Source organism: Diceros bicornis, chromosome 4, assembly GCF_020826845.1.
Source record: "Diceros bicornis minor isolate mBicDic1 chromosome 4, mDicBic1.mat.cur, whole genome shotgun sequence".
Lineage (NCBI taxonomy): Eukaryota > Metazoa > Chordata > Mammalia > Perissodactyla > Rhinocerotidae > Diceros > Diceros bicornis.
Window position 1 is genome coordinate 70,311,637 of NC_080743.1, and position 24,189 is coordinate 70,335,825.

General features: G+C 38.8%; 1 long non-coding RNA gene across 1 annotated transcript; it reads left to right on the forward strand.

The window, feature by feature from the left end:
• Positions 1 to 4,840: 4,840 nt before the first annotated feature.
• LOC131404719 (uncharacterized) lies at positions 4,841 to 22,443 on the forward strand. Its single transcript, XR_009219834.1, has 3 exons — positions 4,841 to 4,965; positions 20,813 to 20,918; positions 21,077 to 22,443. It is a non-coding gene; the product is annotated as an uncharacterized LOC131404719 (long non-coding RNA).
• The last annotated feature ends 1,746 nt before the right edge of the window (positions 22,444 to 24,189 follow it).

Consider the following 24,189-nt stretch of genomic DNA (forward strand, 5'->3'; position numbering starts at 1 on the left):
TTGGCTTTTCTACTTAAAGAAATAAAGACCCCTTAATCAATTTTCTTGGATGAAACAAAGGGAGATTTCTGTGAACACTAGCACCTAGTGGATAGAGAATTTCCTGCCTGTCCATAAAGACAGGTATCTCAAACCATTGACAAGGAGAGAAAAGCAATTTGTGCCTCCCAGCTGACAGCCCATTTTTCCAACAATTTTCAGCCAAATGGGCAGCCGGCAAAAGAGCCGGTTGAATAGGATTGGCTGTGCCTGTGAGATATGATCATCTGGTGAGCAAAAAAAAAAATGTGTTCAAATTGGCACCAGTTGGAGGCCTGGGCAAGCAGAGTCAAGTTAGTGTGGCCATTAGGGTGCTCCTGTACTCACTCCCATTTAAATACTTTGTTCCTCCTATATCTAATATTGCGTGGAGGGGTCCTGATGCACACAATAAATCCACAAACACAAATGGTTTTAGGGTAATGTTCTCGTTTCCTGTTAATATAGTGCTCATTCAGCTTTTTTCTTTTTTTAATTTTAAATTCTCCTTCCTAACCTGGTGCAATTAAAGTATGACACCTTTTTTTTTTTTTTAAGATGATTAAGATAAAAGATACTCCAGGCTAGAGGTAGGATTGGGAATAAAATCATCTCTATAATCACTACTAGAATTCCTCTTCTCAAAATCAACATGTCTTCTAATGAATGAACTTTCAATTTTCTCAACTTATAATCAAGAACAAGTTCTCACTACATCTCGTAAGCCAAACAGAGCTGTCATCACTGGTCACTTGAAATGCCCTCAGAGCTTTTTTTTTTCTTGGTGAGGACAATTAGCCCTGAGCTAACATCTGTTGCCAGTCTTCCTCTTTTTGCTGAGGAATATTGGCCCTGATCTAACATCTGTACCTATTTTCCTCTATTTTGTATGTGGAATGCCACCACAGCATGGCTTGATGAGCAGTGTGTAGGTCTGCACCGGGGATCCGAACCTGCAAATCCCAGGCTGCTGAAGTGGAGTGTGAAAACCCAACCACTATGCCACCAGGCCAGCCCCACCTCAGAACATTTTTAATGTCACTACTCAATCACTTTACTAAATGTCACTGATCTAAAATATGAAATTTTCAGTTTTATGTCTCCTCTTTGCCACCCTAATTTTTAAAAAAATATTTTCTTATTAAAAAACCCAAGCTTACAAAAAAAAGCAGAACATGCAATCACTCAGTTTCAATAACCACCACCATTTTGTTTCATTTGTCCTTCCCATCTCCCCACCTTTATTTATTTATTTTTTATTAGAGTAATTCGAATCAAATACAAGACTTCATTTTTCTTCCACGTGCTTTAGTTTGCACTTCAAAGGTAATATTTTCTTATGTAATCAAAATACTATTATTATACTGAACAAAATTAACAACAATTTCTAAATGCCATTTAATACCCATTTCATATTTAAATGCTCCATTTGTCTAAAAATATAATTTTTTATAGTTGGCTTGTTCAATCAGAATATAAACAAGGTCTACTTATTTTATTTGATTATTATATCTGTAAATATCTTTTAAATTTTTCTTAATCCAGAACTACATAGTATCCTTCCCTTTTTAATTAATTTTTTCCTGTTATTAGCTTACTGGTCAACTTATCGAAAAAATTAGGTCAGAATGTTCCACATTCTGAATTTGTCTGTTTCTGGTGTCATTTAATTACATTCTCTATTCCTTATACTTCCTATGGACTGAAAGGTACAACTAAGACTTTGACTGGATTCTGTTTCAATTTATTTTTGGAATATTTCATAGTTGGTATTGTGTTCTGTGTAATATCTCACGTTAGGAAGTAAATAATGTTGGGTTATCTAACTTTGAGTAGCAATAAAATTGATCAGGGGTCCAATTACTCTGATATTTGGACTCAACAACTCCTTTTCACAATGCGAGACCTTGTCCAGCCCTCTACTTCCCATCCTGCTAACTCAGTGCAGGTAGTGACTCAATAATGAGTTCCTAAAAGCAATTTGAAAAGCACTACCACAAGCCCTGCATCTAACCAGGCACATATAATGGTTTCCTGGCTGGCATATCATAGGCCTCTGAATGGATCTCTAGGGGGCTTTGTAGGACAAAATACACTGATCACTGCAGTCTAAAAATTGAGCCTAACTTTAGGAGGTATTAGAGAAATTGACAGGGATTGATAAACCCATGTGAAGCATATTCTCTACAGTTTCTGGGATAAAACACTGGATATATTAGTCTCTGTATCTATAAATAAAGGAGAAAAGTTGAATCAGGTGATGTCTTAAGACCTTTTTAGTTATCAAAGTCTCTGGTTTCATGCTGGCATCAACGGCACTCTGTGTGCAGTAACGCTGGAAAAGTTGTGTCTGTACATAGTACTGAATATCACTCTGTGTATCAAGAGTGAAAGGCTTGTGTCTAAAGAAGTACAGATTCAACGTTAAAAATGCTTCTGCTCCTTCAAAATGGAAGGATATATTCCAGATTCTGACTTAAGTGTCGTACACATGAGTTATTTGCTCAGGCTGACGTTCTTAACCTCTGGTTAACCTATCAGAAGATAATGTAAGAATCACAGAAGGGGGGAGACAAAAAACAAAACCAGCAACTTGGTCCTATGAAGGCAGCAAACTAAAAATGAGAAATATCTTTCCACCCACCTGGACCTTCATAATATTCCTTACTAATACCTGCATTCTTATAGACCTATGTTCCAAGGAAATGGCTCCTAGCTGACAAAAGAAAGACCACGTCTCTCAGTCCTTCTCTTCTCCCACTTCAAAGATTTTGAACTGAGACCTGGCAAGAAAATCTTGGGATGTTCAGATTGCAAAGGAGAAGACTTGGGGGGACAGGAGGGCTCTCCTCAAATGCTTGAAGGTTTCTTCTGTGGAAGATGAACTAGGATCATTCCGTGTGGTTCTAGAAACAGAGAGAACAGCCAGAGCCAAAGAACGAGAGGCAGAAGGAGGTAGAATTCAGCTGAAAATAGGGAAGTACTTTCCAAGAGCAAGTTTAAGAGACAGTCTTAAGGCCTAGTCGGATGTGTCTCCTAGTAGCAAGAATCTCTCTGTCTGGAGCTATTCAAGTTGAAGTTAGACGCCTGGCTATTAAAAACTTTGTAGAAGATTCTGGCTCTGTGTGGCAGGTTGAGCTCTATAATCAGCTCTTGCCGATTCTAGCTCAATGATTCAATACTTGCTTATTCATCTTCAGCACCATTTTGAGCTTTCAACTCAAAACTTCTGTGAATACCAATTTCTCCTTTATCTGATTTCTCGGTATGTCTTTTATTTGTTCAGTGCTTCAGAGTAACGCTTTGTTTTATATTGTCTTTAGATTTTTCTCCAACTGCTTCATATATATTGCCACCATCTCCCCTCCTCTCTGCAAGATTGCTTCCTCTTTTATCTTGTGGGGACTGTGTAATATGTTCTTTTATGTCCCCCATGGTGCCATGTTCGTGACTGAACACATGGTGTGTGTTCAATAAATACATGTTGAAATGGATTGAATTGATGTTCAGGGACTTCCATCCAAGAAAGCATGAAAGTGTCACTCTGAAGGGAAAAAAATCCAACTACATTTTCCATCATGGCTGCCCTTAATTCTCCCACATCTGCTCAATACTTTTCTGCTGCCCCCCACCCTCCTTTCCTTTCCCTCCACCTCTCCTAGTCCCCTCCTTCCCACAACTCAGTTCAGCCTAAGGAAAACGGCTGTGTTGGGCTTTAACTCTCCTTCTGGGAAGTTCATCCATTTTTTTAGAGAACAAAGGAAGGAATTTTGCATCGAAGCCTTGCCTGGAGTAATTGAAACAAAAAATTATTTCCTCTCATTTATTGGGATATGAGGGGTAAAGTGGAATACTCACACACACACAGAATATGTACACATAAAGACGCACAAAAACACGTACACAAAGTGTTCTGAAGTCTTGACTCCAGTGTTCTACAAGTGGACTAGCAGTGCAGTCTTGTGCAAGCTACCTCTTTGTGTCTCAGTTAATGCAGCTATAAAATGGAGATGATAATACTTGCCCTACTGGTCTCACAGGGATTCTGTGGCAATGAAACGAGAAAGTGGATGTGAAAACACCATGTAAATTATAAAAAGACTATACGGATATCAAGCATTGTTGTTGTTTTTATTAAGACATAGATAGCAAACTAGTCTTTCCCTGTCTCTGAAAGATTTGTCGTGTACCAATTCAAAGTAGATAATCCTTTGCAGATGATTGAGATGTGTTTCTCTCTCAGTGCCTTGTGGGAAGAGAGGAATCCCAGAGCAAAACTAAAATCAAATGATCTTCTCATATATTTCAAATTTACAGAAAGCAGTGGCCTCTGCATTGTTAAACATGCGGAATCGAGCACAGGGAAACTGTGGAAGATCAATTAGCTTTTTTTTGTTTGTTTCTGAGGAGCCGAGTTCTCATTCAAAATTTAAGTGTACATGCTTTCATTCTCTTGTTCTTATTCCTAATGCTTTCAAATTATGATGCAAAACTCCAAAGCTGATAAAGTGATTTTTTTTTTAAAGAAATACTCTTTCTTCCACAACAATACAGAGTTGTTTTTTGGAAGATGAAGAATGGTGATTGAAATTCTTAATATTCCTGTGTAATTTGCTAATGTTTTCAGAAATATGAATGTAACGTCAGTGGCAGATACATCATACAAATGAAAAAACTTAATTATTTAAATGTATAACCTCTTGTTAAGAGAGAAACGTGGGATAATGCTTAATTTAAATTTTCACTATCTTTGGATTTATTGCAATGTGTGTGATAAACATTCCACTGATTAGAGATTTTTTATTTTTTCTAACACATAGAATCAAATATAAAATCGTTAACATCCTTATTTTCCAGCTCTAGTGTCCTCAGACTCTCCCAGCGACAGCCACTGATGTCATCTCCAGACCAGCTCAGGTTGTGAGGTGATCATGACCAGAGTTAGAGGTACGTTACCTTTCTATACTCATCAGCCGATAGCGTCTGATTTTAGCTTCATGATTATAGAATGGGAGTCTGGAATATGATTAAAAAAACTGAGAGGTCTTTATCCATTGACTTTCAGCCTTCTTCCACCTCCTCAGCTGTGACTTCTTCATTTCTGTTGACACAGTTTGCATGGCTTGTCTTCTGCCTTGGTCTCTCTACTTAGCACTTTTGTATCCTACCAGACTATGTTTGAAGATAAATCCCTGATTGCTTGGATAAAGCCTTGGTAAACTACTATACCCTTGAGATAGCCCCTCACTGGAATCTTGGATAGAATTCTTCTTTCTCCTCATAAACTGTCTAACAGTCCTGGGCTCTGCTCCCATACCATAACACCAAGAGTCATAGAACACATCACCCTATACCCATCCTTCATACTGCGGTAAGCCACCCCTAACCTAACATTCTGACATACTAGAGTGAAAAATGTATAAATATGCTAAACATATTCATTAACTCAGTTATGTTTTATGTCGAGTCCCACTGCCTGCAGACAGAGTTCTTTCTCTCATAGGTGAACCTATGACCTGACTCATGTCGTATCTCCTGATGTTGAGGCAAAACTGTTACCTACATCCCCATGGTCATCTTCCACCTGCTAGCTTAGATGCCCCTCCTCAGCTGGATATATTTCCTTTCTCTCCCTACAGGTGGTTTAGTGGCCATAACTCTGTTCTCTCTGCTCCTGAATTCCACTTCCTTTGCTCCAGACTATATTTGATAATCTCTGTGTACTCTACCCTACAATCTTCAAAAAAAAAAAAAAAGGTTGAAAACTCTATGCAGCTGAATCTGTATGGATTTTAGTAAGAACTTTTTCTAGTATCACCCATAGCATAATATGTAATACATCTTTTGTATAACATGGCAGAAGAAAATACAATCCTGTGTTGGTTTCTCTAATGAGTTTTATTTTGTAACTCCACAGAGAAGGTTTAAGCTCTTTAAGAGCAAGTAAGAATCATTTTTAATTTATTTGCTATCTCCTACATTAAGTCCTTCTTAAAGAATAAATATAACACAATGAAGAGCGAGAAGAGTGTTTTTAGGATTGGGAGACCCGAGTTCTCATGCCAACTCTGGCAATGTCCATATGACCATGGATAAACCATTCATTTCTTTGAATTTAATTTGATATCTGTAAAATAAAGGAGGTAGACTAAGTTATACACAAAGTTCCTTATGGCTTTAACATTGAATGGTTGATTTTGATTTAAAATTTAAACAGTTGCAATAATAACTGTTTCAATTAGAAAATTCAGTTTATTCGGAATGAAGGTTAAAGGCTAATATTGATATTTCAATGTAGCTGAAATTACTGCTGTTATATATTAACGCAGGCTTGCTTCAACAGCAGTATGGTAATATAGAAACCAAAAGACAAGTGTGCACTAATTTCTTACCCTTAGGATGTTAGCTTCTATCACCATGATTGTCAAGTGGAGATGTCATGTAAAGAGCCTTGGGCTGGGTAATTTGAGGATGTCTGCATACTCTTAGGCGAGTATTCTAACTATCCAAGATTCAATGTCTTCTGCTGAGAAATGGGCACAACTATAACTTTCTCACACATTTCATGGACTTGTGAGGTCTGTAACTTATGAGAAAGTAATTTGTAAATATTGCACACTAATTAAAAGTAAACTAACATAAATAACTTCTAAACTAGTCAAATGTATCGCCATTCTTGCCTAAAGCAGGTAAGATTAGCTCAATATCTGCAGAGCCAGATGTTGACATAAACTAGTGAGGCCAGTAGGTGATAAATGCTGAATGGTATCTTACACTGGGCCTCTGCTTTGCAAAAGTAATGGGGACTGTGGCAAGCTAGAAACATGCTCTGTCTGAAGAACTGGTTTGATAGGTCAAACAAAATATACCTTTAGGCAAATTTTCAATGTCTGATCTAAGCTTTAACTATCCCTATAGCTCAAATCCTTGCGGAACGCACATATGAGACTTCCCGGTTACTATGAGGATAGCTTCTTCCACTTAGTAATAATGATCACAAGAGATTTAATTTGAGATTTGGATGAGTAAAGCCAGAGACCCCTGGAGAAATATGGGATGACAGTTCTAAGAAATGGAAAATGCAAGATTGGTGAACAAATGTGCATCCTGCTTACCACCCGGAAAGGAGATTCCCTGGTTGCCTGTAAGGATGGTTACCAAAATGATAGCTGGCAATGCAGTCAGATTCTATTATAGTGTGCTACAGCAGATTCAGTTTCCAGGTCCCCAAGAAACCTTTTCTTTCATTGGTCCTACAGTACAGATCATTTCTGAAACTATCATGTTATGCTATTAGAGACTAGACTCTATGCTTCATGAAGACTGAGTGAATGTCTAATTCATCCTTGAATCCTCCATAATGTTGAGCATAGTATCTTACTTATTATAATGTTCTATAAGTCTTGTTGAATATGGAAGAAATCTGTATGGTCTGTATACGTCAGAACACAGTAAATTTTCTGAAGACCGTGTGGTATAGTTCAAAATAAAACCAAACAAAATAAAGGAAGGGAAAGAATGGGGGAGAATCTACAAACCTTGTTCTACTATAGGTTCTACAAGCACCATGGTTGCATGATTTTGAGCAAGTCACTTCAAAATTCTGGGACTCAATTTCAACATCTGTAATCTGCAAAAGTTGAATTAGATACTGTTTCCTTCTAGCTCTAACAGCCTATGATTGTCTTCTATCCCTGAAATTAATAAGGATGTCTACAGAATGTGAATCCTTTTGGAAAAACCAGGATTCTTCTTCACTTTTGCATCTCAGAGAGCCTGAGCCAAATGCCTTAGCCAATTTTTGGTTCCCAAGTTCATTTTCTGATGTTGGCTTCGAATAAAAAATACTTACTCTTCCCTGTAAAACTTGTTTTTAAAATGCTTCAAGGTATATTTCCCTCTCTTCCATCTATGGGCATGTTAATGATCTAGTCAATCAACATGCCAAACCAGTTCCAGCTACTCAGGATGTCAAAGGAAGTACAATAAAACAACCTTCTAATGGGAAATTCCAAGAAATAAATCCAGTTTTTTGAGCTTCTGAGATAAAGTTAAGGTTGAAATGCATTTCTTCACTTCTGCTCAGACATAGAAGAGAAGAGCTACCCTGGAAGCCAGAAGACAGGTGCTCCAGGAATTTCGATAGATGCATGACAGACCCACATTCATCATTCAGTTCACCATGAGAAATGGTGATTGGAGACTGATGTTATCAAACTGCTTAATCTCACTCTCATCACACTGCCTTTTCCTGAACCCTGCTACACAATGTTCCGGAAGAGAGACAGTCATACATTTGCTTCTGATGGCAGTGTCTGATTATCAGCAGCCAGACCAGCCTGAGTCTTCTTGCGAAGTAGAGGTTTGTCTTTAGTGTTGTAGCCACTTTATTTTGGTCATTCATTTATTCACTTACTTCAACATTTATTTATTCATTCATTCAACAAACATTCATTGACCACCTTACTTGGCTAAGCACAGTTCTGTTCCCTGGGATCTAAACATGAATCACACATTCCTTGAGTGAATGAATGAATGAACAAGAGACATAGTTCCTGCTGCTAAGGTACTCCCAGTCCAGCGAGGAAGATAGACCAGTAAAGAGACCATTATAATTCATCATGATGAGTGCTATGGTAGAGATGGGCAATGTGTACTGGACCCATCAGAGAACATTGATGCTCCCCAAGAGGCTCATGGAAGACTTTTCCAAGTGGAGAGATCTTATAGGCAGTTGTACATAGCAGCCAGCCTCTCAGCATGGTAATCTGGTCTGGAAGTTTGAGATCCTCAGCTGGCAGACTGTTCATTCCTGAAGTGAATGAGATCACTAGGGAAGGAGACACGAAGTGGAGGATAAAAGAAGAGGCTCAAGATCAGAAGCCTGGAAAACAACAGTGTTTAAGGGCATAGCTTGCGCCCTCTCCCTGAATCAGTGTGATCTGAATGCCTAACTTTCATTATACTCTGCATTTTTAGTCTCTGTGTCTGCAACCCTGATGGAATGTCTTTGGGTTGTTTTTCATGTTTAGGATAAAAGACTGGTATAACTTACATTACTAGTCTACAATGGCAGAGCTGGGGGATGTTATGGATACTTGTGATATTAAATACGCAATCAAGTCTGAAATTCTGATTATGGAATTCCAAATATGAAGCAAAAAATGAGGGAGGATTTTCAAAGGAATGAGTTTTCCCTGCTGGCCATGAAATTATACCTGTTGTCTCCTCTGTGGATCAAGTGTGGCTCACCCACTGTATCTATAAACATTTTTCATGTGTGCATTAAAAATGTCACTATTGTTGCCCTAGTAAACATATTATGAGAACAATAACACTAGTTGTTATTATTGTTATTATTATTAATAATGTTCCTATTAAATCAAGCACTGTGACAGGTAATTTACATACATCATCTCATTCAATTTTCAAAGCAAAGATTTAGGATAAAGGAGCAAGAAGCATAGCTGAAACTTTTAGCTTGGCTTATATAGAAAAATCTTTTAAAAAATAGTACTCTAAGAATTGGAGCCTATATTAGAACTATTAGCTAAAAAAATGGTGCTTCATGTTTTATGAAAATTATGTTTGTTAATATAACTAAAAGGACATGGATTAATTTTCTTAAAATAAGCTTATTACTGGAGAGATTCAAGTAAACAGCAAATAGTTGGTATTCTCCTATCATATCACAGCAATACTTCTGATGACTTTCTTGTTATATTGCAAATGGTGGCTCCATGCCCTCAGAAAAAAGATTCTACTTGAATGCCTGTCCAAGGTAATTTTTGTCATCTTAAAAGGATATGTGTTTCATTGGATAAATCAAATAAATGAATTTTCATTTGGAAGTCCATCTGGTGTGCTGGAGAAGAAACCAGGCAAGAATCAGGAGGTTCCTTGTGTTTCTGTGGGCACTCTCCTACGTGACATTGTGCGAGTCACTTACTCAGCTTGCACAGCACCGCTTGCTGCAAATATTTACGAGAGTGATGGATGCTTCATAGAGAAAAGCATCACACATCAGAGTCCTCTGGAGAATATTGGAAGGTTGCGCTCCTATAAACCTCAAAGAAGAACTTCTAGGGACAAGGAAAACAGTGCATTACATTTGCTGCTCCTCACTCCACTCCGACCCCTGCCCCCCGATTAACCATTCCCTCGCTTTCAGTCATGTGAGGGGGCTTTCCAGCTGAATGCATTCTCCCCCGATGAGTACAATAAACATAATTTATAATCTTAATTTAATAATCTTAATTTATTGAATCCATACTATGGTCCAGGCACTGTTCTAAATGATTTACATACGCCAACTCATTTAATTTTCACAAAACCTCTATGAATTGCATATATTATCACCTACAATATATAGAAAAAGAAACTGGGGTACAGAGCACTTAAATAACTTGCACAAAATCATATTAGTTTTAAAAGGCCAAGGCAGGATTCAGTCCCAGGCAGTCTGACTCCATATTCTACCTTTACCATTACACAAATTGGTTTTTCCTAGCATGTGCGGCTATCCTAGTCTTCAGAATATCTCATAGCACTTCTGTTCATTTTAGTCTCTCCATACCCTTTTGTAATGCTCTTAGGGAAAGGAATATGTTTTATTTTTCTGTTTCTTTAGGACTTGGTACAATATTTAACACATGAAAGGGCCTTATGATGGTTGAATGAATGTGCAACCATCTTCCCTAAAAGCATTTAAGGCAGAGGTTTGAATCTAAAATCCCTCAATGGTCAATGAATGGGTTACAGGGTGTTCATGACCTCCTCACTTCCAAGAATTGTAGGCAATATATCATGGATAAATTTTTTTCTTCCCCTAGGGAGAGACTCCATAATCTTCAACAGAATCTAAAGGGTTCCATGTCTGGTAACTGGAAGTCTCATTGGCTATTGGGAATGAGTTTTCCTACCTGACTTGACTACAGGTAGAACTCTGCTGATCATTATTACAGGAGTTAAATGGCTAAATTGTCTTGCCCTTAGTAGTACCGAACTATAACAAAACGCCAACTTTAATCACACATAGAGAAAGTCATTTTTTTTACAATCTTTATTATTAAAATAGAGACATTTAAAAATATGATAACAAAAAGTTACAGTAAGTAAAAGTCAGTTACTGGTGTTCAGTTAAATGATCTTTTTTCAGGAACATTGTGTTGTGTCTTTTATGTGGACCAATTTTCATCGACTTCTTTTGGTCCATGTTAGTGATTAATTACAAAGGAATTAATGAAATTGATCGGGTAACAATGTACATTAGTCTTTTAGTTGGGTAAAAAATCAAGAATCATTCTGGGATTACCTATTGCCTGGACATAGCCTATGCTAATATACAATCTATTTTGTTCTCTCCCAGTTTCTGTTGATATCACTTAATAGTCTTTTTTTTAATGCTATATACTCTTCTTATGTTGTTTAGATCGATTTCTCATTTGGAAAATATTTGTTTTCTCAGATTGGAGAATTCCTTAAGTGCCTAAGAAGATGATAGATGAAAGATTCAGAAGCACTAGTAAATTAAATTCAGTGTGCATTTACTGAGCACTTCTTGTTTGCCTAGAACTCTATAGAGACTCAAGGAGCTATTTAAAGGAACAGAAGATATAGCCGTATCCTAAAGAAACTTGTATTCCAGTAGGTAGTTTATGGCTGTCTTTAAATATTAGGCTTAGTGGTTTAGAATTGATGTATAGGCAAGAAATGTCGAGTAGATACTCGCACAGGGGAGGATAATGATTAAAATGGAAAGCTTAATATGGCACAGTTCTGAAAGCTGAATAAAAATGTGATGAAACTGGATGGATGGAAGCTATTGTAGAAGACTTTTGTGTTATCTACCCAAACTTAATAAATATGAGGTGGCTCTGTGGTAGTAGAAATCAAGATGACGGGGTGGAAATAAGAGATGCCTGGGGAAGATTTGGCATCTTGGAGGACTGTGTTATTGCAATCAGTCATGAGCCTGACTAGGCTCACAGCTCCTTCTAGGGGAAACTGTCTCATTCACGCTCTTACATGGAGGAATAACCTCGTGTTTATTACCATAGTCCCCTCCCCACTTCTTTCTGGAAGTAGTTCATTCATCCAATAATACATCAGTATAGTGGACTAGCACGATGTTCTGAGGAATGTCAAGATGATTAAGGTCACTGCATACTATATTGTGGCAGAGAACAAGAGAGTTAACCTAGTGCTTCGACAAGACAATGAATATGTAGAGCAGTTGTCTCTATGCAAATGTGAACAGCTTCTGGTAGATAGAAAAAATACACTTGCCAGATTAATACAGGCATATCAAGTATCAACTACAGTAAAGATACCACATTCAGCATAGCAGCTGCTATTGGGGCTACCAATTGATTAAGTTTATGGTGATTCATAATTACTTGCCTCTGGTTATGATTCTTCCAATTTTGAACATTTAATGGGGATGTGATGAGGACCACACTCCTCCAAACTTAAATTTTTGAGAATGACATTAATCTTTACAATTCTTTCAAGGATGAATTATTACTTCTGTTTTACTATAACAGCAAGGTGGGATTTGGAGGGACGGTTACCGGAGCTTCCATTAGCCCTTTTTGCCACAATGGCTTCTCAACTCCACAGGTCAGAAAACCGGTGTGAACATTCTGCTAGCTACTAAGTATATATATTTCAATTTTGCATTTGGGAAATAACTACAGAGTTTATATAGCTGTATATTTTTCCCCTGTCCCCAAGTCTAAATCCTTTAAGATCAACTATGTGTTTGTATTCACTAGCTAAGCCCTCAAATTCTTTTGGTTAAATAAGCTATTTCCTCCTGGAACATGGACTGTACTTCCCCTCTTGGGGTGTACTGAGCTCTGATCCTAGTTTTTGGTCTGGAGACAATGAGGAAATGTAGGGACAGATAACAAGTATCATCTTTTGTATCATTCACCGCAGTTAAGGCACTTGCATGGGTCTCCAGCTAGGGCTGGGGTGCTTCTGCTGGTCCAGAGGTTTCAAGGGAACATAGGGATTCAAGACTCTAGGACTCATTCATACAAATGTTCCCATCCCAGGTCTTAGGGTACCAATTCTTTCCTATCAACCTCTGTCTCTGACAGAAGAGACCTGTTGTGGCTGAACATCCTGTATCCTTCGTATCCCTTACAATTAGACCTTACAATAAAATTCTGTTCCTAATGTTGGGCACTCTCTGACCTGTGGATGCAGAGATAAGGTTGCTTTAATCATTGCCATGGAGGCCTCTTGTTTTAATCCTGTACCCTGTGTTGGTGGTTTCATTTCTTTAAAGCATCCACAGCAGTTAATAAAAGCTAAGATCTCCAGGGGCTAGATTCTCCATGGACCTTATGAGTAGTGTTCAGAATGTCTCCCAGAATTGTCCACCCAAAATGGGGAAGCAGAAAAATTTACCCAATGTTTTACATTCCCAATTGCTTGACAGTTTTCTCCAAGGATACGGACACCTCTGCACTTCCCAGTTGCACATGTGTGCTGGCTGAGCAAGTTCCTTCTGGTGTTCAAATCATAGGACAAGCCAAATGGCAGAAAGTGAAGACATATGGAATATACTTGATGCAGGACACTATCAGTGTGAAGTGAGTCAAAATTCTCATGGAACTTTCCACAGCAGCTGCAGCTGAAGTCAGGGATAAATAGATGTGAGGTAGGACAGCAGAGGTGTCTGATACCACAAGCAAGGCAATTCCATAGTTTATCAGTGACTCAGGATCTTTTTGTCTCCTTACTTTCCATCCCTAAGGTGAGGCCCTCACTGTATGGTAAAAAATTTCTCCCAATGCATTGTCATTCAAGCCAGCGGTAAAGGGAAAATGAAGGAGAGGGTATACCTTTTCCTTTTAGAGCAAAATACAAAAGTTGTGCTCACATCCATGGTCAGAACTTAGTCACAAATTCACACTTAACCACCATGGAGGCTGAAAAATGCAGTTTAGCATGTTCTGAGCAGCTGGGTCCCTGGGTAGAAATCAGGGATTCTATTCATATAAAACAGTAGTTTTCAACTCATCGCCTAGGTAGAATTTTAGAAATGTGTGGTGGTGTTTTGTTTGACACAATGACTAGAAGGTCCTGCTGTCATTTAATTGGAAGTTGAATGAACTGCAATGTTCAGAATAGCCTTGTGTAATAAAGAGTTGCCTTGTATTCTGTACGTACAACTTTTGAAAATTCTGAAGGATGTCCAAGTGGGTGGGAAAAAAATTTGAGTTTTCTAAGTGTAGAGATTAACTCCATTTTCCACATAAATGTGCAATTGTAACATTCACTGAATTTTCTAGAAGTGTACCTACTTGTTCAGTCAAGGAAAAATTGTACTTTATTATATTTTAATCTTTAGCCAGAGTTGTTCATCATTTCAGAAAAAAACACATCATCTACAATAATGCTGCTTATGGTATTTGAGTCATCAATATAAGACACCATGTCAGTCCCCATTTGTAAGTGTCACGTTCATCCTGGTTCACATTTAGGTATAATCATCTCACTACTTTATTTCGTTTTCTAGTGTAGTTATGCCTGAGCATTTATATATTCAATTATATTATATTTTAAATTAACTAATTTAATTTAAATAACGTAAAATGTTTTATTTTAAATTATGTTTATTTTCTCATTTTCTTTGTATTAGACTTAGGGGCTTATTGGTTCTTTTCAAGGTATTTGTATAAGTAAGGTAGATCTCAGGATAGTAAAGGGGGCATTGTAAAATATTCAGTGTAAAAATAGGGTGTTTATTCTGACAGGATTGAAAATCTCTACTATGGAAGGAGAAAACAGAAACTAGGGGACAATGAGCTACCTCTGCCACAAAGAAACATGTAAGTCCAACTAGGGAGACAGAAATTATGAGTAAATTGAGACATCAGAATATATGTATAAGTAGAAGCTTTGAGACAAAAAAAATAATAAAAAAAAAAAAGCTAGAGAGTAAGTATACAAGAAGTCAGTTAGTTGTACAAAAATAATGGAGTAGATTAACAAGTGGGACACTTAGTGAATATCCTTGAACTCCTACTGCTGATGTCTATGAGGATACCTTAATCCGCATCGATTTCTAGGTCCAGTTTTCCTGTGCACCAGCTCTATTCTAATTCCCATGTACACAGTAGTTAATTCTAACTTGTTTCCTACTCCTGCTGCTGCCTGCTATTTCTGCTTTTCCTGGGTTCCTTTGCTCCTGAGGTTATTCGAGTATGTATGTATGCAACCAGAAGAGCATAACATCAATGAAGACTAAGGAGCACAAATCTCTTCAAGTTTGGCAAATTGGAGAGTGGGGCCATGGAGAGAGTGCTAAGAGAATTATGCTACCATTGACTGAAATGAAGAATGGTTTGGAGTAGCAAGAAAGGAGATGAGATGCTAATCTTTTGTGCCAACCTCTATCTCATTTAAATTTTAATTATTTGTCTTTATTGATTTCTTAGCTCTTCACTCACCCCTCTAGTTCTCTCTACCACTCATCTTAGAGTTTACTTAGAAATTCCCTTTTATATTTTACTCTAAATGCTACATAATTTCAAAAGTGGAGTTAATTTCTGAAGCTTCTTCCCCTTTCTGATTGGGCATGTGAGTGAAATTAATTCAGTTAATTCTGATTGCTCTAAACACTGTGTATACCAGGATATGCCAAAGATATGGTTATGGGTCACTTAGTCTTTCATCAAACCTCTACTGTGTGCTGAGGAATTGTGTCTGATAATAAAAATAAGAAGAAGCATAAATCTCAATCCTTCACCTCAGGTGGCTCATAGTGGAAATGTCAGATACTCTGATCAATTTTTGCATTAAAATACAAATTCCATATTACCAGTGTGTACAAGGTACTATAGGATCACGGATAAAAGTAGTACTAACTTTGCCTGAAAGACCTGGGCAAAAGTAGAAAACATTTGGAGTCAAATTTATAAGATGAGCAAAAGTTCACAAGATAAAGAGAAAAATAAAGAAAACAGGAGAAAAAAAAGAAAGAAAAAGAAAATATAGAACTAGAGGCATGGAATCAAAATATATATACTTAGTTGTGGAAAATTAAGAATTGAACTTAGAGTATCTGAGGGTAGTTGATTTAATTTTATTTATTTATTTTTTTCCCCCAAAGCCCCAGTAGATAGTTGTATGTCATAGCTGCACATCCCTCTAGTTACTGTATGTGGGACGCGGCCTCAGCATGGCTGGAGAAGCCGGGCGTCAGTGCGCGTCCCTGATCTCAACCTGGGCCGCCAGCAGCGGAGTGCGCGCACTTACCCGCTAAGCCACGGGCCGGACCCTGAGGGTAGTTGAGAGTGGGGTCAGAATAGAGGGAATTGAAGGTTGATACAAAGCCAGGGTCAGAAAATCACTATACTCTTGGCTAAGAATTTTGAACCTTACACATTTATTCATCCGTTGCTTGTTGACGATGATGCTAATAGTAATACATATCACATAGAAAGGCACGTTGCTAAGTAATAATATAATTTTCTTAACAATCTAAGCAATACACTCAAAATTGGTGAGTTTGAGGTGCCAATATGATATTCAAATGGAAATAACTAGTTGGCAGTTGGAAACATGAAGCTTGGACAACAGAGTGAGATCAAGGTTGAATATTAACACAGGCAAACTACCCGCATCTGGGTTCTGGTTGATGTTATGTCAAGAACACTTAAAACAAGCCAAGAAGAGGGCAAAGGGCAACACGATGGGGAACACCAATACTTAAGGGATGGGTGGAGGAAGAGAAGACAATGAAAGAAATTAGAAGTGGTTGTAAAGAAAGAATCAAGATTGAATGAGGTCCCGAAGGTAAAATTAGAAAGATACTTAAGAAGGAAGCCATTACTAAGCCAAATTCGACAGAAAACTTCAATAAGATAAAGATTAAAATGTATGCATTGCATATGGAACCTCAAATTCTTCCCTCATACAGAGATTAAGTAAAATTTTAGGAGTAACTTAAATCCAAAAAGCCTATGAACAATAAACTTAGTCTGGAAATATTTCTTTATGGAGGGTTAGAGCAGGACTCATGCTCTAAATCCAATTCCAAAATCCTATATTTGCAGAACATTTCCCCCAAATCTGGGATGATATGCTCTCGTATTTGGTGGTGGGATAGCAAAATATCTGCATGTGTGGACCTGACTTTTGTAAAAAACTTGGTTTAGAAAACAGCTTTACCACTTAAAGAGTAGAGTGACCATTGGAAGTTACTTGAATCTCTGAGACTCAATTTCCTCATCCATGAAAGAGAGAAAAGATATCAATTTCATAAGGTTGTAGGTGAGGATAAAATGAAATAATAGGATGTAAAGTACTTAATCTGGCACATAGTGAGGGCTCAATAAATAATAGCTATTATTATTATACTGGGCTGCTATGTGACGAGAATCCTGCCGTTGCCTGACTTTTCATTAACCATGCAACACTTGGGAGTTTTTGGCAGCCACCACAAAGCAGTTTGTTGGCACACAACCTTTCAATTATCTGCACTACTGATCCTCTCCATTAGCGTGGATAAGAGAAAGTGTACTGCATAGATAAGCCAGAGGGAAGGGAAAAAAAAAAAACCAGTCCAGCCATATATCTAATATAAATCCCTATTAGGAATTTAGACAGAGTTCCTCATGATTACAGATTTATATCTTCAAAGACAGGACTCCAAGTTCCTCTGTACATGAGTTCTTTAACTTGACCATAATGAATGTTAACTCTTCTTTGTTGTTGCGTTCTTTTTACACAACAAATCTCCATTTAAGGAAATATACCAAGAGGCTTTTTTCTGTGTGTGATAATGTTTCACCTCTGATTCTATTTCCAATGCTGTGCCTCTATCTGGCAATGCTAAGAATTGCTCAAGTTATTTGACAGTCAATGGAATGATAATAAAAGTTCCACCTTATCTGACACTGAATTCTCTGCCTTTGATATATGGAGACAACTTTTTTCCCACAAGGCTAAAGAGGCTTTACTTAGAGGAGGCATAAATTTATAGGTTTTATTTTTGGCCACTGGAGGGCTCTCATATTTTTCCACTAATGAAATGGAAACCTTGAACATGACTAAAAACTGGAAATCAAAGATGCGAGTTTAAAGCGAGTGATCCTGTGGTTTGTGCCTCAAATCTAGCTGCAGATGAAATTTGAGGACAGGTGAATCTAATGCTGTAAAGCACTGATTTGGCCACTGCGGACAGATGCTGAGTCTCTGGGTGTGACTCAGATCTCCAACTTCAGGAAAAAGTGGACCGTCTCTTTCACTTCTTTTACTTTAGTGATCAGTCTGTCTCTTTTCCTTTCTGTCTGATAATCTCCCAGCTCCCTGTTCTTTCCATAGAGAGCCTATGAAATAATGCTGACCTTTGATTCTTCTTCTGACTGCTTCCTTTTTCTCTTATCCCTAAACCCTGTCTACCACCCCAAAGTCTCTCCCCATCAATGACCTTCCCTAACCGTTATACTTGTGTCCTATAGCTCCTTTTATAGACTCCAGCAATAACCCCCCCACACATGCATACACACACACACAAAACTATTTGTGCTGCCCTCAGTGGTTCCACGTCTACTCAAGTCAACCACACGGCGATGGATACTTGTGTTGAGATGTCAGACTTTCCAACAGTGGTCAGGTTTGTACACAAAGGAAGGCAGCCAGCAGTTTGGATCACAGCGCTCAAACGGATACAGTGATCTTGGGTCTGATCTCAGCTATTGTGGATATTCAAGGAACAATTAAGAAATGGCAGCTGGTATCTTTGGAAGTAGTAATATTCATAGTCAGAATTGTCTTTCTGGCTTGAAATAGGAGGTCTATCTATGTTAAAATAGTTTCCCCAAGCAGTAACTATAGGTAGGCACAAAGTCTGGCTCCTTGGTGAGACATCTGGAAGGGCCCATTACATCCTCAGTCAAGCAGGCTAAGGTTGCAGGGGAGAGCTGAAGAAGCGAATCAGGAGGGCAAGGTTTAAGATCTGTGAACATGTCAGGAATTTGTGGAGACAGCTCAGTTTAGAAGATACACAAACACGCAGAGATTCACCTGAAACTATCAGACACCCACCCTGGAGCAACACGAGTAATTCTAGACCTCCTCACCTATGGGAACTAGCTACTGAATTCATTGCCAAGCTTATTTAAGAGAGACCCAGGAACTGTAGGCTCAAAGTCTCCAGAGCCAGCAGCCAAGAAGAGATGATACACATAGAGTCTGACACAGTCCTTGCTGGTGACTAGGTTTTTTTCCTGGTTATTTTTGAGATATCATGGACGATAGTCCTGTTAGATTCATTCCACCTCACTGAGTTTGAACTTTAGTGTGTAAATGAAATAGTACCCATTTTGGCCCTGGAGACCCTTTTTGTACGTAATTTTGTTGTTGTTTGCCTACCAAAGATAAGGTTGCTAAAGTGCTCTGCTGTTTATATGTAAAGTTGTTTGTTTCCCTTCTATTTCACTTACAAATATATATTGCGACCATTACCAATTTCTAGATCATACATAGAACTGGCTTTTAAACGTTTTCACCCATTAGTTAATAATAGTAGTAATGTATCAGTATTGGTTCATTAATTGTGACAAATGCTCCATACTAATGTAAGATGCAAATAATAGGGGAAACTGGGGGATGGGATATATGAGAACTCTTAGTACCATCTTTTCAGTTTTTCTGTTAATCTAAAACTGTTCTAAAATAAAAAATTAAAACAAAAACATCAGCCTGCCATCACCTAATGTAACCCCATTATTGGTTAAAGTTACAGGGTGAATGATGGTAAGAGTCATGCCAGGGTGGCAGATATCAACCCTTCGAGCTGCCTACATGCACAGGTACATAGTCGGGCAGCAGTCCTGAGATGAGGGAGATGACCGTGTCTCGTATTCAGGATATTTCTGTTACAAGCATGGTAGATCCCCACTAGCATCATTGGGCCCTTCCCTGATGCTAACTTCCCTAAAGATAACTTTTTTTCCGCAAGAAGCACCAGCATTCCCACCTTCATCCCAGAACCCTGAACTGAAATCAGTTCCAGGCAATTTCAGATTATCCTTGCTTTTCTGGTTTCTCATTGTGATATGTCCTGATACCCAGACACAACCTTCTATTTTTTACAGGCCTATCTCTTTTGCTGACCTTCCAACTCTGGCCCGGTTTCTGCTGCTTCATTTCAGCCTACCTCCTTTTCTGGCTTGTACAGAATGCCTACCCCATCACTCTCCATTTACTAACTATTGGTAAAAGATTACCATCAGATGTTGGCTTTCTGACGATGATGAACATCACGACCTAGTGTTTGAAGACAAATGACTTGATGCTTAAATGTGAAGGAGCCAGTGCTGGTGCTGGTTATGTGCTCCTCTTTCTCCCTCTTGGGAACTTCTCTCTCTATTCTGGACACTTCCTCTTTTTCTAGGAGCTTGGTGACACCCTATGTATCTACGTACTTTCCAGACACCCATCATGATGACCCATCAGATCTGCCTCCTACTCTGCACCTAACAGTTCCCTTCCACTTCACTATCAAAAATCTTTTCAATTGCAGCCTAATTTTTTCCTTCCCTAAATTTCCTCTTTGATCAATGTGTCTTGCGTATCACCCTTAACCAATATCTAGTTCTTCTTCTGGGCACATGAGAGGCTTATGTTTCCTGCCTTCCTTGAAGCTAGATGTGGCCATGTGACTTGCTTTGGCCAGTGAAATGTGAATAGAAGTGATGCATATCACTTTCTCGTAGGAGCATTTAATTGCCAGTGTATGACTCTCCTGTCTTCTCTTCTCTTGCTACAGTGATCATGGGAGGTTGATACAGAGGTGCCATAAGATCAAAGGAGCCTGTAGTGCTGAGCCAACATATGGAGGAGAGTTGCCTGGACATGCCAGGGCCTTTGTATTTGTGAGTGAGTTCTGTTGTATTAAAAGGAACTAAGATTGTGAGAATATTTTTAGCACTGCATAACTTGGAATATTTTGACTATTACAGTTGAAAAGTAATCTCAAGAGTATAATACATTGTTAGTAACTGATGATATCTTAATATACTACCTCTTCCAGAGTATTTCCTTTGTGATAGGAGATCCCAGGGGACAAGATATCTTAACTGAGAAGAATGAACTACTAATGATGGAGTAGAAAACTCTTGGGCATATTATAGAAGATGACATTTTGGGATAAGACAGTCTTTCTTTGCTCTCTAATCATACCACGATGGTGTCTGGCCAGATTATTATCTACATATAACGTTTTAGGAAGTACAATTTGTGACAACTGCAGAAATTGTGGAATCTTAGCTCTTGCTGTAAGTTTTCCCTTCTAATCCATTCTGAGTATTACTAACATAGTGCTATAGGTCACTCATTGTGTCCTCTACATATCATGTGTCTTTAATTTTTAAACAGTTTTGAATATCCTCTTTTGTGATTAATAATAATAACTCTTTTTTTATGAGTTCTGGCTAGGATGCAGGCTCTTTATTTACATTATCATATTCTCTTCAACTACATTGTGAAGTATTGCCCCCAAAGGCACATGGTTAGAAAGTGGGTGATTGAAGCAAGATTCAAATGCAAATCCTTGAGCATATATGCTTTTTTCACCATGAGCCTTCTCTCTCTTTAGATGGAACCCACATTTCCTGCAAGGCTCAATGTAAGCTCCACCTCCCCAGTGAAGTGTTCTCTCTGACAGCCCACTGCACAATCAGTCCTTCTCCTTTGTAGTCCTCATCGTCATTCGGAATCATGGCAGCTTGTCTCCCAAGATGGCCCTCCAGTGACCCATGCCTCTTGCAGTTCAGGCCCTTAGCAGGCTGTCCCTGTGACTTGCATTTTGACCCATGGTATGTGACAGACTTGATACTGCATGACTTCCAAGGTTAGGTCATGAGAAGCCTTGCAGCTTCTTCCTTCATCCTCCAGAAACACTCCATCTGCGAGTATGGGCTCTGGGGGAAGCCAAATATCATGTGAGATGTCTGACACCATCTGAAACTACTGTGCTGTGAGGAAGTGCAAGGTGGCCACACGAAGATGCCACGTGGAGAGAGGCAGATGCCTGGGTAGCCCCATCTGTGCCAGCCATCCCAACAGAGGCGCCACACATGGGAGTAAAGGAGCATTCTGGACATCCAGCCCAGTCGAGCCTGCAGATGATTCCAACTGCAGCTGCCACTTGTCAGCAATGGCATAAGAGACCCCAAACAAGAACCACCCAGCTGAGCCCAGTCAAACCACAGAGCCAGGAGTTATAACAATAAAGTGTTTTTTAAGCCACTAAAATTTGGGGAGGTTTATTTTACCCCTGTAGATATTTGGAACAGGAACTCACCAATGTCCTCCCTCCCCACTGTTGGCATGTTGCAATATCTGTGGGCCGCTATTCTATTCATTTTTAAAATTTTAATAATTTGTGTAGTTGATCTATTTGCCAGCATCTTGATTGAAAGCTTTTTGGAGGCTTGTCTTGTTTGGGATGCATCCTCAGCTTAGCACCCGGGACATGCTAAGATTTCAACAAGTGTTTATTGATTGATTGATAAGTTCCTTCAGATCAGAGACTACGTTATGCACACTTGTAATTTCCTACAATGCCCAGCACAGAGCTTTGTTGTAGACCTTCCAGGATATTTGTTGGCGAGGTTTATGTCAATCAGCACACTTGAACATACTATAACAAATACTTGATTCCTTTTGTGTTCTGTTTTCCACAACTCCCTCCTTGTTCTGTCTGTGCGCCCTGGGCTTAGCCTCATGGGGCCGTGCTGGGAGCAAATACATAATCTGTGTATTTAATCATGATCATGCTGTTTCCTCTGCTTAGAATGGCCCCCGCCCCCCACCCTACCCATTCCACTTTGTGAAAACCTAGTCATTCGGCAAAATCCAGCAAAATCCAGCTAAAATATTGCCTTCTCTTTAAACCTTTCCTGTCCTCTTACAGCACCATAATAATCCCTTTTCTTGAATTCATGGTACATATTGAGTACTTACCCCATGGCATTTCACTTACTGCTTGTCATTGTCTCTGTTGGCCAGTGAGCTTTTCAAGGACTGAGGCTGTAGCTTATTTAACTTTGACTCATCAGCACAGTAAATGGCACAAAGCAGGTGGTGGATAAATGACTATTGGATGAATGAATACATTTTACAAGGAGAGAACAACCGTGTGAGAGATAAGAAATAAACATGGTGTTGAGTGTTTTGTCACCACAAAGTGCTATTAATAGACAATTGGCACCAAGCTCCCTGGCTGCGCCTGCCTATCTCATGCCTTTAATCTTTCACCACAAAGCCAACAGCCATTCTTTAATCGATGCTGTTGCCTTTCTCTGAACCCTCTCTAGTTTGTACTTTTTTTTGTCCTGAGATGCCTGAAGCCTCTTCATATTCAGCCCAAAATAGCACTGACCTTTCAGCTGCTATATCACCTGGCAGCTCATTTCTAATTTCCTTTTGCAAGAGCCTCTCTCACTCGCTTTTAGCATTTCTGCTTTCCAGGTTTCTCTCACTGCTCGCTGTGGCGTTGATTGTGTTTTTTCCTCAGAGAATCTGGTTTCCATTTTTTTCTGGTTTGAACCCTACCTGGCTATTTATTTCTTTTCCCCCAGGCATTCAGTGGTACAGGAAGGGGGAGGATGTGGGAGATGGCGGAGGCTACGTCGTGGTGATTTCTCTCTGTGCTCCTGCACAGAAGATAGCGCTGCCCCAGCTCATTCTGTCCCTCAACAGATTGCTGTCACCAGCGGCCCTTCCAGCCTGTCCATGGATTCAGGGGAAGTATTTCTTTGGGTTGGGATTTTCTTTTTATCCTTTTTTGTTTTATTTATTTATTTTTTTTGAATTTGAATGATATCCAACCCAGATTGCATGCTAAGAAATCTGGGTGTCACGCTAAGAAAATTCTTTCTTAGCAATTCTTAGGAGCCATCTTTCTCCTGGGCCAGTCCCAGATTCCAGCTGACATTGTCTACAAAATGGGTTCCCGCAGAGAACCAGAAAGATGGCTCTATCTCCATACATCCTGTGAACTGAAAAGAGACTTTTATCATGAAACTCTGTGAGTCCTAAGAACTGACACAGGGACTCAGATTTAAACAAAGAAATTGTAAAAATAAACAACATACTTATGAAAATCACTTATTAAAAATGACAAATATAGCATGTCTAGAG